At 35.3% G+C, this 16,061-nt stretch overlaps 1 protein-coding gene across 11 annotated transcripts in view; it reads left to right on the top strand.

Moving 5' to 3' along the window:
- WWOX (WW domain containing oxidoreductase) overlaps nucleotides 1–16,061 on the top strand; it is a 548,624-nt gene that overhangs the window by 34,868 nt on the left and 497,695 nt on the right. The window lies entirely within an intron of this gene.

Genomic DNA, 16,061 nt, shown 5'->3' with positions numbered 1-16,061 from the left:
GCCAAGAAAAAATATCAATACTTTGCAAAGGAGGAATGATTGTTCCAATTCGTAGCTTAATTGACTTTAAGGCTTAATGAAAAACACTACAGTGCTGTTTGTACACATAGTTGCTCTGACGAACACTGAAATCTATGCTCCAGGAAGAGAAGCTAGGTAATTTATTTTACATTATTATTGATATAATTTTCTAATTGAGTATGAGCAGAATGTTTGGATAAGGCTGCATAGCTCCAGATGTTAGCGGTATTCTCAAGAAAATACTTAAGAATATGAATGAATAAAATATTTCATAAATCACAGCTTTTCTTGCCAAGAAGCTCTCATTTATTCCTGTCAAATAGTCTTTGAAGTAAATATTAAAAGATAAATCGTAAGTTTAATATTTCATAAAAAGTATAATGTTTCTTTTGTAATTATTCCTCAGTGTTAAGCCTACAGCTACATCAAAGATTAGATTAAACTGTAAGAAGAAAATTTGGGTTTGCTTTATATGTAGAAACTTACAAGGTATAGAGATGTGACAAGAGAAGAGAGAATGGCTATGAAGAAAATGAAGAAAATAAACATGACTCCTTGCTGTATTCCTTTCCCCCAACGTATTCTCCACCTAAGGAGTGATTTATATTCTTGCTGGTTAAGTAACTGAATGAAATTAAAACCTGATAAGTGAGTCTTTGTATTCCAACTGTAATCTTGTAAAGTGCAGAGAGATGAGAAGCAAACTGGGCACGTTTACACAGAACATGGGCAACAGTTTTCATGCGTCGACTATGTGTGTTTCCTTCTCAAGGGAGGGGGACTGATTTCCCACGTAGTGTTTCGTCTCCACTGGTGTCCTTGGTTTACGACTTTTTGTGTACGTGTGTGGAATACAGCACAGCTCTGTAAAATATTCTTCTGTCTTAGTTTCTTGATACTAATGGATGCTAATCTTGATACAGAAGATAAAAATTTCCTTTTCTATCTATTGGATGTCAATTTTGTGAGCTTTTTCTGTAAATCGGTCAGATTATTAATACAGGATTTACATACCAAGACTATGTAAGACTACATTAGAACCAGCACAATAAATTGTTCTTGGAATTAACTTATGTGAATAATTCAGGGAGGACAACTCATCATGATTAGTGGCAGATTTTCATTTATGGAGAAAACTGAAGAATGTGTAAAAGTTGGCTTTGGAGATGTAGTAAATACTGAATGAAGCCACAGTCTGTTAGTACAGAATTAAAGAGTTTCAAAGTGGTGCTAAATAAAAGCTGTTAAAAAGTAATCTCTTAAAAATAGAAAGTATTTCAGAATATCATGCTGGTAAAGCACATGCATATCTGTGAAAATATTATTTCCAATATTGTGTTGTTATTTTATAATAATTGCATTGTTTTAAAGCATGATATTCTGAAACTATGTATGATTGGCTTACATGCCATCAGAGTGTAATATACAGTTAGAAAAGCCTGCAACGTATAGACATATTTCATCTTCCAGTGCTCTGAATAGCGACCGTGCTGAAGAATCAAGATAAAAGGAGTTACCCAAACTTCGCTATGGGGAAGAGGCCTTGCAGGAAGAGGCAGTATCTTGAAGCTAACTGGTAATGCAATAAAAAAAAAATTCTCAGTCAGCTTGTCTCAGTTGCAGCCATAGGCACTCAAAATAAAGCATTATTGCCACTGCTGAGTATAATTCTTTTTCTTCTTTTTGAGGGTGTGATCCCGATCTTTCTGAAGTGAACGAATCTTTTAATTAACTGTAATTGCAGTGGAATTCCACCTTATGTTACTAGTGGAGAATTGGTAGTATAAGCCAGTACTGGTGCTAGTAAAAACTGATTGAGACCAGTATGGGAGTATGACCAGACTTTGGCCATAATGTTAAAAAATTCAGTAAATTCCTGTGAGTAATCTGCTCAGCTGAGACACCTTAAGAGAGTGATGTGCACTGCGAAGTTATTTTCCAAATACAGATGGACAGTGAATTGTTAAATAATGGTAGACATAGTTTTTCAGCAGTAGCAGCATGCATACGCAGCGTTAAGAAAAACTAAATGTAATAGTCTTCTAATACACTCTGTTAATATAAGAAGTTGGAAAGCAGTTGCTTTTGCATTTTGAAGTCTTCTGACATGTTCCGAGGCAGCAGTTTCTTCCAGTTTGCAGGCTTGTATATTGGGATGGTAACTGTCCACATGGACATGTCTCAAGGTATCAGAGCTATTGATCTTGTTATCAGTGAGAAATCTGTGATCTTCAAGTTCTTCTGCCAGATTCATCTTTAAAAACAGTTGTGAATCAGTGAATGTAGCCACTGACAAAAGCCAAGAGGCTTTTTAATGATTTGCAAGGAAATTTGTGCTTAACCCCCCCTCTGCCCTGCCCCAAAGTTAAAAACATTAAACAATTTAACCAACATTTACATGGATGAATTGTTGAGATCTATTTTTTTGTACACTATAAACATATGGCATGAATTTGCTCTCATTACAGATGCTGAGAAAAGGGAAAGGCAAATATTTATATTACATTGATGTTTTACAGTAAAAACACTGTTCAGTTTGTTTATACAGTTCCACTGTTACAGTTTTTATGGTTAGTAATGAAACCACTGTAAAACAGAGTCTGAATTATACAGCAGATGTGTTAAGCCCCTAACTTTCAGGGTTGGGCATCCTTCTGAATACTGATATCATTTAGTTAGAGAGTTGATGTACTGGCTACAGCTGAACTGTTTCATGCCTACATCTTCATCTGTAGTTAGCTCTGCATGGTTACTGTACTAAAGGTAGAGTTTTATTATCAAGATAAATACATTGACATTTTAAAGTAATTACATTTATGAAATATAAAGCCAGACAGTGTGAGTGAGTGCAGGAGGCTTTAAAGGATTTGGTGGGCATTTTCCAAGCATTTAGGACCTCATATGGCTTATATTTCCAATAAATAGCAATAAATTAAAAATGTTTAATTAATTTGATGTACGTTTTATTTCTCAATATGGTTCTCTAGAAAATATTTTTATTCTGGTTCAGTTCATAGCTGGGATTCAAAATAAAGTGAATGCTAAATGTGAAAGCGGATAAAAAGGAAAATACTTCCTAAAAATGTGGCTATATTTTAGCTTTTATCTACTTGAAAAGGACTACAGGTATGTTGAGTCATGTTTGTTTTTTTTTTTTTTTGCTATACTGCACTCAGTGAAAGACACAATTTTGGTTACATAAAGCAAAGATCATTAACATTAATTCTTTGTATGCATGTGACAATTTACAGGAAAAATGCATGGTAAAAATAGCTTAGGTCCCTGCCCAAGGCTTTTCAATTCTTGACTTTGCAGAGATTTACTTTTCATGATACTTTATGCTCGCTAACCTGTATAGTCACATTGACTTCCATTGTAGTGGTAGCAAGCAAAGAAATCAGTACCCAGTGTTTTCAGAACTCGTGTATTTAATAAATGAGGATTAAGGAAATAGACATAAACATTTTGTACTGTTGTTTTTTTTATTTTGTTGTTAAGTTTTGGGGTTATGTTGTTGGCATGTCTTTAACTAGAGAATGCTTTTTAATGGTGATAATATAGGTAATAAATGCAGGAGAAAGTTTAGTAACGTGTAGTAAGGTAGAAGGGAATTCGAAGTGGTTTAGCACCGTGGAATTTTTACATGTGTAGGAAATAACATTTAAAAAGGTCTGGTAATATGAATGAAGGAACTACTCTGTAAAAGGCAGAAATCTTTGTTTTCCTTCCTCTTTTTCCTGGGTATGAGGAAAACCCATATAATGAGGCATGTTGAAATAAATTGGCACTTCTTTACAAACATAGATAAGGCGAGCAGAAAGATTTGTACTAATAATGAAAAATTGGTTGCTGGTGAAGGAGAATGGTGTAACAGATTAGCTTTATAGCTAGGAGAGATGATGGTACTTAAGAAGAATGGGTAAGTGAAGATCGCTTTTATGACAATACTAGCGAAAAGGCTGTGATATCATTTGAGCAGAGTGTCCATTGCTGTTTGTAAGCTATTCTGATCAAGCAGTTCACTGTAGCCACATCAAATCATGAAAGAGCTTCTGCAGTTGTTACTGCCTGTTTCATCCATCCCTAGGACGAGCCAAGATGCCAAAGAAAGGGTTTCTTGCTGAAAGAAGCACGTGAAGACTGTTTGGGGCGGGGGGGGGGGGGAGAGAAAAAAAAAAAAAAAGTCCTGCAGGGGCACAGACTGTCACAGATTTGAATTCCACAAGACCCTGCTGACCTGGCAAGAACAGACTTTTTGTCATGATGGCAACTATTATTTAGTCTGCAGATGTTCTTTCCTTCAGAATGGCCAGAGTTTATTAACTGTGGAGGAATAGAACCAGAGTGTTCTTAATTTTTTTTTTTTTTTTGGGGGGGGAATCAATTAAAGAAGAATTTTTTGCAGTGGTTTGGTCACTTTATCTCCTTTTGGTTTTGTGCCTTGTACAAGAGATTCATTATTCCTAAAAATATGCTTGAATAAGGCGGTGAATAAATGGTCTGGGAACGTATGGTTTACCCTACGTTCTGTCTTTAATTTTGGATTTCTAGGCTGGATTGGAATTTTGTGCTAGTGTATGAATTCATAATGCTGTAGACAGCTGATAGAAACCAACAGAGTGCTCTCTAGCTATGAGATTGCAAAGTTTTTAACATAGTTAGTGAATTTGCCATGATTTCCTCCAGTAAAGACAAAGTTGTCTTTTGAGTTGACTAAATTACTTCTGTTCTGATAATTCTGTTCACTTTCCAATGTCTGCTGCACATATATATATGTAAAAAAATCTAAAATGTAATTTTGAAAGAAGTCACAGTATCTTACCATTCCTTAATTTTTTCCTTCAGTCAACAGAATTTTTACATAGAAATGTTGAGGTGATCTTTTTAGTGATTTGTTTCTTTAGCACAGCACTGCTGTTCTTAATCTGGAAATGTGAGTCAGAAAATCCCTACCATGCCTAAAGCTTTGTAATAATATTACTTAAATGCAGTATGAGCTTTTTAACAAAAAATTTTAAGACACCCCTCCCCCAACCAGAAACAAACCCCAGAATAACCCCTTTAAAACGGCACTTCATGCTTAGTCTTCAATTAAATGGCAGTAGGAAATACCGTTTGCTCAATAATATTAAAAACCTGTCTGTAGATGCCTATCTTTAAAAAAAAGTAGCCTTTGTATGTTGAGTTTAGCTTATAGGGTGCAGGGAAGTTTGGTTTCCACTGATACTTTACATATACTAGTGTAACTTGGGTTTGATCTTCTTCTGAACCTTTTTTTCTCAGAATCTATTTTCTAAAACTATTTAGTGTTGTCGACATTGAAAACTTATTTATTATAGTCCAGGTAGATGCGTTCTTACATAAACTGAGTTCTGCTGTCACTGGATTTCTGGTTGTCAGTTCTGCGAGAGGAGAGGAGATGGGGAATTAAAGTGGCTGGATATAATTTTTTTTTAACCACCTTCACAATTAATCTGATTGTAATATAAGCTTGTAATATATTCCATTAATGAAGAAGACAAGCTTAGCTTATGGTAAATACAGTACTAAGTGTTTATAGTGCATTTCATATTTTACATGATTCCCTTTATAATTCTGCTTATCTTTTCATTCTAATTCCCTAAAGGATGTATAAAAGAACCCCTAAAGAGAGTAATTACTGCTCTATTCCTTAACCAAGGCTCCTTTTGCAAAAAGAAATCTGAGCTGCTTTTTAAAGAAGGCAGTTTTAAATAAAAATGCAAATAAGCTGCTTTGTAACCACATTAATTACCCACCTAGCCTCTTATTACCGTGTTTGTATTGTTTGCAAACACTATTTACAGTCGTGGGGAAATTACCATTCCTGGGCCGGAGGAAGGCTGTTGTTGGTAGGTTGTGCTTTGGAACCAATTAGAGTGAACCTTGTCTCCGGCGGGGCTCGTGGGAGAAGGCATAGCCTTGCAATGTCAAATAACGGCATTAACTCAGACTGCACAGGCACTGTGTTGTAATTATATTATTGGTCCTCTTTTGCTTCTGCAATGAGTTTCATTCTCTGCATTTTAAAACTAACAGGCAGCATTGTGTCTCGCTAATGATTTAATATGTACTGTGATAATTTTTTATGAAAGTCATGGTGAAATCCGGTGGGTCATTTTTGTCCCCAGATTGGTTCTTTGCTTTAATTTTATAAAAAGTAAACAAAAAACCTAATGCTTACGTTCAACATCTCATAGATTTCCAGGTAATTGATTTTTCACAGTAAAAAAATAACTTTATTAGTTTATTTCATTATCAGAAGTGAACAGGATGGAGTATCTGCTAGTATGAGTTGTAAACAGTATGTTAGCTGACAATAATTGAGTGGTCGTAGGTCTATCAACACTTTGAAGAAACTGTTTCATAGTAAAATGTAGTCTTATTCGTTAAGTGAAATGCACACTTGTTGCTAACCTAGTATGTGTTGTGTTCTTTTCTTGGTTTTCTGTATCACTTATGATTGTGAAATGGGCCTTTACTCTAAAAATTGCTCAGAAATTAAAACTAAACCCAAGACATGTCTCAGCATTCATGCTTTTGGAGTTATTAATGTTTTCAGATCCCAAAGAGTTTGGTTTGATGGGTCACACAGTCTGCAACGTGAAGGATTGGTTCTTTGAGATTTATTTGTTTTCTTAGGCTTGTAACCAGTCTGTCAATGTGTTAAATGAGTCTTCTGAAGTAGAGGAAATTTTCTTGGTTGAGCTTAGTATGGGGAAGAAAATGCAGAGACATTATTTTCTTCCTACTTCTTAAACTGTACTGCATGTATCTGCAGCGCTGTGACAGTGTGATAATGTTTAAAGGATACTTGCTGATAAAGACAAAAACATTAAGGTCTGTATCAGTTCTACTGTAACACTGAATATAGTAGAGTAGGAAAATAGCAACTCCAGCACAGTGTAGTACGACTCCGCATAATTGTTATGCTTTAAAAAAAAGAAAAAAAAAAAAGATGCTCATTGCTGGATCACTTACATTTTTTTACGGTGACAAGGGACTAATGTGAGGGCATCAAAAGAAGCACTGACTTGGTTCATGATCCACAATAGCTTATAAAACTGAAGATAATTATCTGGCTTATATGACTACAGAGCAGCATAAATGACATAAAACAAGCATAGATGGAGTTCAACAGGAATACAGAAAATGTATAGAAAGTAGACTTGCTAAGTAGAGTGCTGAAAAGGTACTGCTGATTTGTTTGCTTGTCAAGTATATTTCTAAATCTTTTATTACTATGAAGCCAAAGCATCGTATTTTTTGCTTAATTTACTGTCCTTTCTAATTTCTCCTCATCCTTTAGTTCTCTTTTATCCTGATAATTATCTTTGGAGGCAGTGAGTTGGGGACAGAAGAGCACTGGACTTTGCTTCATCCCCTGGACTTCTGTTTAATAGCCTGTTACTTTATCTTTTTTTCTCACTTTGTGATATTGAGTGCTAGCTGTGAGAATTTACGCCGCATTCTTGCTAAAATGGAGATTTTTCAAATGTGTGATGAGAACTATTGTTTATCATGTGTCCAAGGAGAAAGTGGTCCAAGTGGGGTCCAAAGTGGTCATGGTTCTTTAGGTAATTTCACAAACCAATCACTGAAACCTTTGGTGTGTCTCAGACATTCTTATCTTCATATGAATAAGATGATTTATTATCTGCTTATTTAACTCTGTTAAGGCATTAGGGTAGATAGATGTGATAACATTGTGCTGAAAATATGTATGATGCTTAATTTAGTAAGAGGCTGTAAACCTAAGGTATATCAATGTGCTGCTATTCAAAAGAATGTATATTCTTCTTACTCATTAAAAGGTCTGTTTCCAAAGCCCACTGAAAATACTAATTTTCTGTTGCCTTGAAGAGTTTTGAATCAGACCCTAAATACCCGTATGCATGAAGATTGTTTTTAAGGGGCAGAACTTAAGCTATATGTCTGCAGCCATTTGTCCACACTTAATTTGCAAGCGTTGAGATATCTGCCAATATCTGCCAGAATTTGTTATTTAATGTCAAGCATGGGAAGGTGATTGTACTCTCCTGTGCTTAGTTCTTTTTTTTTTTCCTTTTGTTTTTTTTTCTTTTTTTTTTTTTTTTTCCTTATCTGGAACTGTGTTACTGAGATTTATTAGAGCTGTGTTGAGGGAGTACACACAAGATATAACTACCCTTTCATTATGAAGCAAAGTAATTTAAAAATCTTTATTTTGCTCCTTTCTGTTTATATCTTGGAAGGAAGCACTTCACATATGTGCTTTCCCAATTGTGCTAGAGGGGAAAGCATGCATTACTTCTGAATGCAATTTGTCCTGTTAAAAATTTATTTTGGTTTTTACTTGTGACTTGCCTTTTGAGAACTCTGAACCAGAGTGAATTAGATATAAAGGTACTCCTACAGTGAACAGGTAAACGCTTTCTTTGTGTTTTCCAAACAGCAACTCTGTTCCTTTAATAGTACTCTGTTGATGAGGGGATGCTCATAATGAAAAATTACGTTGAAAACACAATCTAAATGTTCTGATTTTTGCACTAAACCGCTATTAATTTGGTCCCAGTAAAGACACTCAGTGCATCATTTTGCAGAAACAGCCTTATTACGCAGTATATAAAAATAAGCAATAGTGTGCTAAACTTGTTCTTTCCCATATTTCGAGGTCACTGAAATACAGCATTAACTTCAACAATAAACGTCGCTTATCAAATAGAAGTATCAAATTAATGTAACAAAAGGAATGTTTGGGGTAGTTTTTGTTAGTTTGTTTTTACAAAACAAGCCTTGAACCTAAATAAATCTTGAATAACTATCCTAGCATATCAAGGAAAAATTAGCATAAAATATGTAACCAAATACTTTTGTATCTTCATAAGTGTGCTTATCAAAACTGTTGTTATTTTAATGTTGAGTAAGAAAATAAATCAGGATGTCTTTATCTTACACTTGTAGTTTGTAGATGCCTCCTTCTGGTCCTCTAAATCCTTACTAATGTACAGATGACAGCTGTCTAATTTGTAGGGTAGTTCTGGTCTTTTGGCATTCCCTAATTCTTACAAGGGACATATTGTGACCTGACTGTAGTTTGGGTTTTAATTGAAACATGTTTAGGTCTCTTAGGCTTTGAATATTTGTTGGTTGTGATGACAAAGAGCTATTTGTACTTAAGGGTCCTAAACACACCGTGCTAGGCACCTTCAAAGGAGATCTTGGGTGAGTTTTACACTACAGGTTCTTGACAACCTGGTAGACTGGTGAAGCGTATCTGACCCAGCTTAGTTGTGTTGGTAGACACTCTTTATGAAGATGCAATTAAATAGCTAAAAAAAGCTTATGGTTAATATCCCTTATTTTGCCAAGGTAAAACCGAAATAAATGCGTCTTGCTGATGCAAGCTTTATGCATACTTGAAATGCTATAGCAGTATAATTTTAGTAATAGACGCTGCTAGGAAAGTGCAGCAGGTACAGATCTGGTCTCAGCAAATGAATAAACACTGTTTTTGTTTGGTTTTGAAAGAAAACGTACAAATGACTTTGTTAATTTCCTTGCTTTCTAGAGAGCCATCTTTAGTCTGATTTCCCAGGGAACCAAGGCATGCTCAGTCACTGTATCTGCCCTTCATTGTCTAATAAGTTTTGGTCCCACAGAGTGTTAAGAAGCAAATTTTTAAAAAGGATAAAGATCCTTAGGATAATTAGGTTCCTGTAAGCACTGAGCTTTGTGAAAGTGTAAGTATCCATCCAGTCAGTGGGCAGAACTGAAGGGACTTTAGGCTCTTGGACATCTGAGAACCCTTGAGAGTAGGTGGGAAAGAAACTACAGGACCCAGTTCAGGGAAAATTTGAGTCTGGACTTGTATTCTGCCATGGTACATTGGGTGTGAAGAGTTCTCACAAAGTTGCTAATTTGCTGTGTAGAAGAATGACCTGTATACTGCCTGCAACCTCAAAATAGGACATCAGGAGAATTTAAGTGGTGATGACCCTCTCTGTGCCAGGGTGACATTTATGCCTTGTGTGGTCAGGGAACTTTAAAATTTTACTTGGTTATACTATCTTATAATTTTTAGGAACTGCTCATTAATGTAGTCATGTTTAACATGTTATGGTTACAAACAAAGACATGAATGTATGTACTCTTTTCTAATTAATTTGTGTAATTATGTTTTATAATCTAGGTGTTTGCAAAGCAGAACGTGGTACACCCCATTTACTGTCTGCTGTAGCTAATAAAAAATAATAGAATGAAATAAATCTTGAAACTAACTTTAATTGTAAGTATAGATTAGTTGTAAATTATATCTTTGTTATGTTTATTTTTAGTTCTGCTGTGTTGCAGGTTTGTAGAGCGTACCAATTAGTGTAGTTATTCGAAGTAATGATGAGTTAATTACTGTAAATGCTGAATGTTATTTCTGTGACAATTTAAAATACAGTGCTGAGATACATTTTTTAAATGTAGGACTAGAAATAAAGGGAAAAAGGAAATGGTGACAATAATGAGACCGGTTAATGTTCTAAAGATTATTTTTTTTCAGCATTCAGAGTGATAATGTAGATAAGATGATTAAAAATACATGAAGAAGAAAGAAGTATAACAATTAATAAAATCTCAGCATTTCAGCTAATACCATTATAAACGTGGACACAAATGAGGTAAACCTGTGTATTTCGCTATGCATTCATCTATAAGTAGAGAAAAGGCAATTTGACTGGATTCATCTGAAACTGATTACTGTTCTTCTAACGCTGCTTATGTTCACTCGGTGAAGCCTCTCTTGCTTTGTAACTCATCTCATACTGATTGGTAGCCTTCCATGTCAGTAGTGCTTCTCTACTACCTAAGGCAGTAAGTGTTGTCAAGTTTGTTTTTGTGAACATGTTTAAAGAGTAGAAAATGCCTCTAGCTTAAAGTAGAGTGTGTTCCTTTCTGATGAACAGTAGTAAATCCTACCATTTTGAAAGCTGTGTAGTATACCTATGAGAAATGAGCTGATTCACAGTGTTTCCTTGAGCATGCACAGTGTAAGAGATATTAATAGCTTCCTTCAGCAGTGTCCCACTTAGAGTAACTTTGAAATGCAATTTTTCATTCTGTCCTTGTTAAATTAACCTTACATTTTCCTGTGAAATGGCATGACTACCTAGAGAAAATTTGAAGTGTACTATGTACATTCACACTGCAGGTGGAAAAAAGGTATCCAGGGTAGTATTTATGCATTAAAGATTTACCTTTCAATCCAGAATTGGTTGTCTCCCAGTTGAGTGCAGATATGGCAATGGAAACTGGTGCCATGCACTTCTCTGGTTACCTTTTTAAATAATGAGAGAAATTAAAACTTCCAGAGTCAGTTCTGGTGACATTAGTGATAAGTTGGATGCGAGACACTTTGCTTCATAAAGCGGCAGCAGAAAACTGTTCCTCTACTTCCTAAGAATGGTGCAGTAAGGGAAAAGCTCTTCTGCTCCTTGGGGGAGTTTTTGGAGCCCTCCCCTGCACCAGCAATTCACAGCCCTGTAAGGCTTGAGAAAAACAATGCACAAACCTGAAAGTCCCAGACATTCAGGTTCATCTGTTTGGTCCTGTTATGACAGAAATCATTACAAGTTTGATAGATTTATTTATAAAGACTTGCTTCAATATTTAAAGTACATCTATTCCAGCATTCCTCATTTCAAGCTCAGCTGTGGATCAAGATGAAAGAAAAATTAAATTGTATATTGAAGAGCTGTTAATTGAACTGCACTGCATTTAGCAAGGGAGCATCAGCTTCAGGCAGTCAATACTACAGAGAATTTTTAATGTACTGTATCACTAGATTGTCAGTTTGTATTGGAGAATGCAAACAGACTGTTTCGACTGACGATAAAGCCCTGGAAACTTTTAAGTTGTTTAGGGAAGAAAATGTTATTTTGCTTTGATATGTTGTGACAAAGTTGTTGATAGAACCAGGAGCAACATTTTTTTAGGTGAATATTATTTGAATGTCGTTTTATTGATAAATTCTGATTGCTAGGTATTTATTCTTTAAATGGGTAAAGGTTGTGTGCTGATTTTCTTTTTTTTCTTAATGGGAGCAAAACAAGTTCCACAGAGTTCTTGAAGTTGCACAAATGTTACTTTGCAATTTGAGCAGCTCTGAAACTCTCATTTAAAAATATTAGTTCTCTCCAGATATAATTCTAAAAAATAGCATATCAAAAAGCTTTAGAAATGCTTTAGAAAAATGTTATCTCTCTTTCCTAAGGCAGTGTTAATTTCTTTTGTAGTTAATCTTTTGCGCTGGAATTTAGTACATTTATAGTTAAAGATTCTTTTAACAGCTAAATTATTTAAGCACGTCTTCTGGGATAACGTGGTCTGTTTGGTGTTAAGTATGAAATACTTTTTATTTCATTTTCTTCACTGATAAAAATGAAATAACTAGAGGCATTTGTAGAACCAGAACAGATTTAGGGCTATGGTGTTAGATTAAAGATGTACTATTCTAAGACATAGCTTGTTACAGCTGTCACGCTTTGGGATAAGATTCTTCGTACTTTTGGTGGTCCTTACAAGGTTTAAAGTCCACCTTCAGAAAAACCGTAGTGAGTCTGAAATTGTTAATTATTTTTAGATGTCGGTCTCTGGAGTTTTCCATAAGTGTGGTAGGTCTCAAGTAAGTGGTAAACTTAAGAATGCCATACGTTGCTGGTTCATTGTCTTCTCTTGGAGTGGGAAGATCTTACTTAGAGGTTGGGTTTAGTCTCGCTCATCTTGGTGCCTCTGTGGCACCTGAGAAGACTGGGATTGGCTTTTTTTGCCAACAGTCAAATACTATGTAGTAGAAGAGAGTTTCATTCCAGTTGTATGCAGGAAGACAGTCTTCACTAGTGTGAAAACATGGATGGCTTCAAAAGACTTAATTTCCCCATGATACTGAAGTCTCACCAAAACTGTAAAAGCCTTGTGATTCCGAAAACAAAATAGAAGAGCAAAATCCACTATGTGTGAGTACCTGACTTTGCGTTGTTAATCTGGAGTTCTACGGCCAAGCTTTCTGCAGACATGACAGCTGTTTAGGAAGGTGAAAGGTATTTAAACAGACTTCATCCCGTAGCTGCTCACCCTGGTAGGCTGATGTTGCTGAAGTCAGTATGGATGTTGCTTATATGCTGACAACTTACTGTTTCATTTTTCAAGTTTTTTATTTGTTTCCCCTTAGTAAAGTCTTTGAATGTTTCTTAGCATGTGGAAAATTGCAGTAAGGGAGATACTGCATATTATGAACACTCTGGTATTTTGTCTTCCAGATTTCAAAACGTTAGGGTCTAGATCAAAGGTATGTATTTGATTTAAAGACCATCCTGTAAATATCTGAACTTAGACTTATGTGCTACTAACTTCATTTTTCTGAAAGATTACGATAACTGAAATACTAGACTTAAAAGCTGTATAAGAAAAACCCTACTCCATATTAGAAGCTATAATTTTAATATCTAAAATGCTTTTATGCAATTCAAGTCAAAATCATTATGCCGTATGAATATTATTTTGAATATTTGCTTGAAACAGTAATGTCTAGCAACATATTCAGTGATTTTTCTACACTTGTCTGTGTGAGACAGTATTTGACAACGTGAATACATACAGCAAGTTCAAGAACCCTTTACATGACAGCTTGACAATCAGAGTAATTAAGAGAATTGTCCGAAGCTCTGGTAGATGCCATGAATCAGAGGACAGCTTTAAATCATGCAGAAATGAATTAGAGTTCTTCAATTTTATTTTTATATTGGTAAATCTTGTATCTTCTGCATAGTGTGCAGTTGTCTGATACGAAGGCATAATTCCGAGAGCCATTGTAACAGAAATAATGTAGGTTACACGAGTAAATCCATTAATGTAGTTGAAAATTTACTTAGGCAGCAAAAAAAATGCAATTGAGATGACCAGCAACACCAGGTCTCCATAACGTGTTCTGTTTTATTGTTGGAAGAGCTGAAACTTTCTGTTGACCTTTCTGTGAAGACAAGTTAAGTTAGGTGGCTTCCCTATGGCTTGAAGGCAGTTAAAGTTTAAATGTTAATAGGCTTCAAGAAGATGTGCATGCATTTTTTTTTTAAACTACCAGTTAATTTGTGCAAACTCCTAATCTCTAGGCAATCTGATTAAAAAATTGTATGTTACATGTTTCTTTATGCGCTGTGTAGCTGCATGAGGCAATATCTTTAAAATGTAAAAAAGCCTACAAAATGCACAGTCTGATAACAACAACAAATCTAATCTAAAGTGACAACTGGGAGACTTTCCCAGACGTTTTTCTCTTTAATGTAACATGACTTTAAATTGATGCAGCCCCACAGTGATTGAAAAACTCTCAGAGCTTGTCTCCCATGATTACATTTCTGATCTGTACAACTTAATTTTTTAACTCGGTGAATCTCACTTTTGCGAATGAGCAGTTTGTTTATGTTTTGAGAGGGTGAGTTTCATTGATGCAAAAGCAATGGAACTGTAATACTGCGAAAAGTAATATTCCTGATAGTGATCCTGGTCAGCAACATGGACCCGGTCTTTATCTGAATGATACAGGAGTCATCTGGTGGATAAGGCACTGTATTGAGTGCTGGTTTGTACTTATCTAGTGAATTTAGTGTTAAATTAACACAGAATTAAGAGTAGACAAACTTCAGGTAACCTTCCCCACCCTTCAAAATACCTTTGTTAAAGCATATTAAATCTGCTTAAGCTTCTTTATATCTTGAAAATTGGTTAATTTTTTTTTTTTTTGAGTTTTATTGAAATAGGGTATCTGTGATGCACTACCTTAAGCAAACAAACAAAAAACCCTATTAGGGTTCCTGAGAAACTCTATTGTGAAAAAAGTAACTTCAAATTTAATGATGAACTGAAACAGTATGTGTCCCTGATTGATAGAATATTTTAGAGAGAGAAGATATGAAGGATAAATTTAGTCTTTTTTATTGTTATTCCATGGTTGTATCTGGAGCTGTGGCTGTAGATTGACATTTAGGTTTCTGGTTATGATTTAGGTAATTGGTAGTAAATTTTAAGTTAACAGACCCACTTATCAAGTGGGAAAGGAGCACGGCATCTTTACTCAAAGATACTTTCTTATATCCTCCTCTCCCTGGTTACTCCAACTCAGCCTCTGAGCTACTGGGACAGTACAGTGCAAGGTAAATACTGGGGCTGTATCACCCCAAATGGAAGCAGAATGAGGCATTCACGGTTAGGAATGTGGGCAAGTAATAGGGTCTGGAGCTGAAAGGAGTGGAAGAAGATGGAGGAGGTGGCAAATGTCCCTAGTAATGTGGAATGGACAGATAAGAAAGTCAAAACACTTATTTGATACTGGCCACAGGTTTTGTTTAGAATATAGTCAGAAAACCAAGAATTGGTTTGTAACTTTCAAAATCAAGTAAGTTGTTGAAAATTGTATTTTTTTGATAAGCCTCATTTTATTCTAGCTTTCTCTTGGTATTTTTCTAGTACGCAAGTACATAAATTTTCATTTGCCTTTTAAAATGTACACAGTCTGAAGAATGATCTATTTAAAGCAATATTTTATAATACATATAACTGCTTCTGGGGCTGCCTTCTAGATCTATGTGCAGAAGAAATGGTCATGTGTAAGAAGAAATGTCCTGTGGTCAGTTCTGTAATACAAATTCTAAAAATCTGTTATTTATTTCTGTATTGCTACTTTCAAAAGCAGAAAATGGTACCCATGGGTAGGTGCAGTGGTTGGTTGATATCAGTTGGAAATAAAAAGAAATAAAAGCCTCTGAAATGTAGTAGCTGTGGTTTATATCAGTGATGCATCATTGTGTGTTGTACTTATGAGATTGTGCCTGACTTATGCCGGGGTAGAACAATCAGGGTTTCAGAAGACCGTAGATTTAATCCATAAAATGGTGGACAATGTGCGGGACAGGTAATAGGTGCAATAGATAATCTTACTTGAAGGAGAAGGCAGTGAGGTGAATGTTGTAATCCTTAGGAACATTTCAGCTGCCTTGATT

The sequence above is a fragment of the Aquila chrysaetos genome, chromosome 9 (assembly GCF_900496995.4).
Source record: "Aquila chrysaetos chrysaetos chromosome 9, bAquChr1.4, whole genome shotgun sequence".
Classification (NCBI taxonomy): Eukaryota; Metazoa; Chordata; class Aves; order Accipitriformes; family Accipitridae; genus Aquila; species Aquila chrysaetos.
This window is presented reverse-complemented; position numbering and strand designations above follow the sequence as displayed.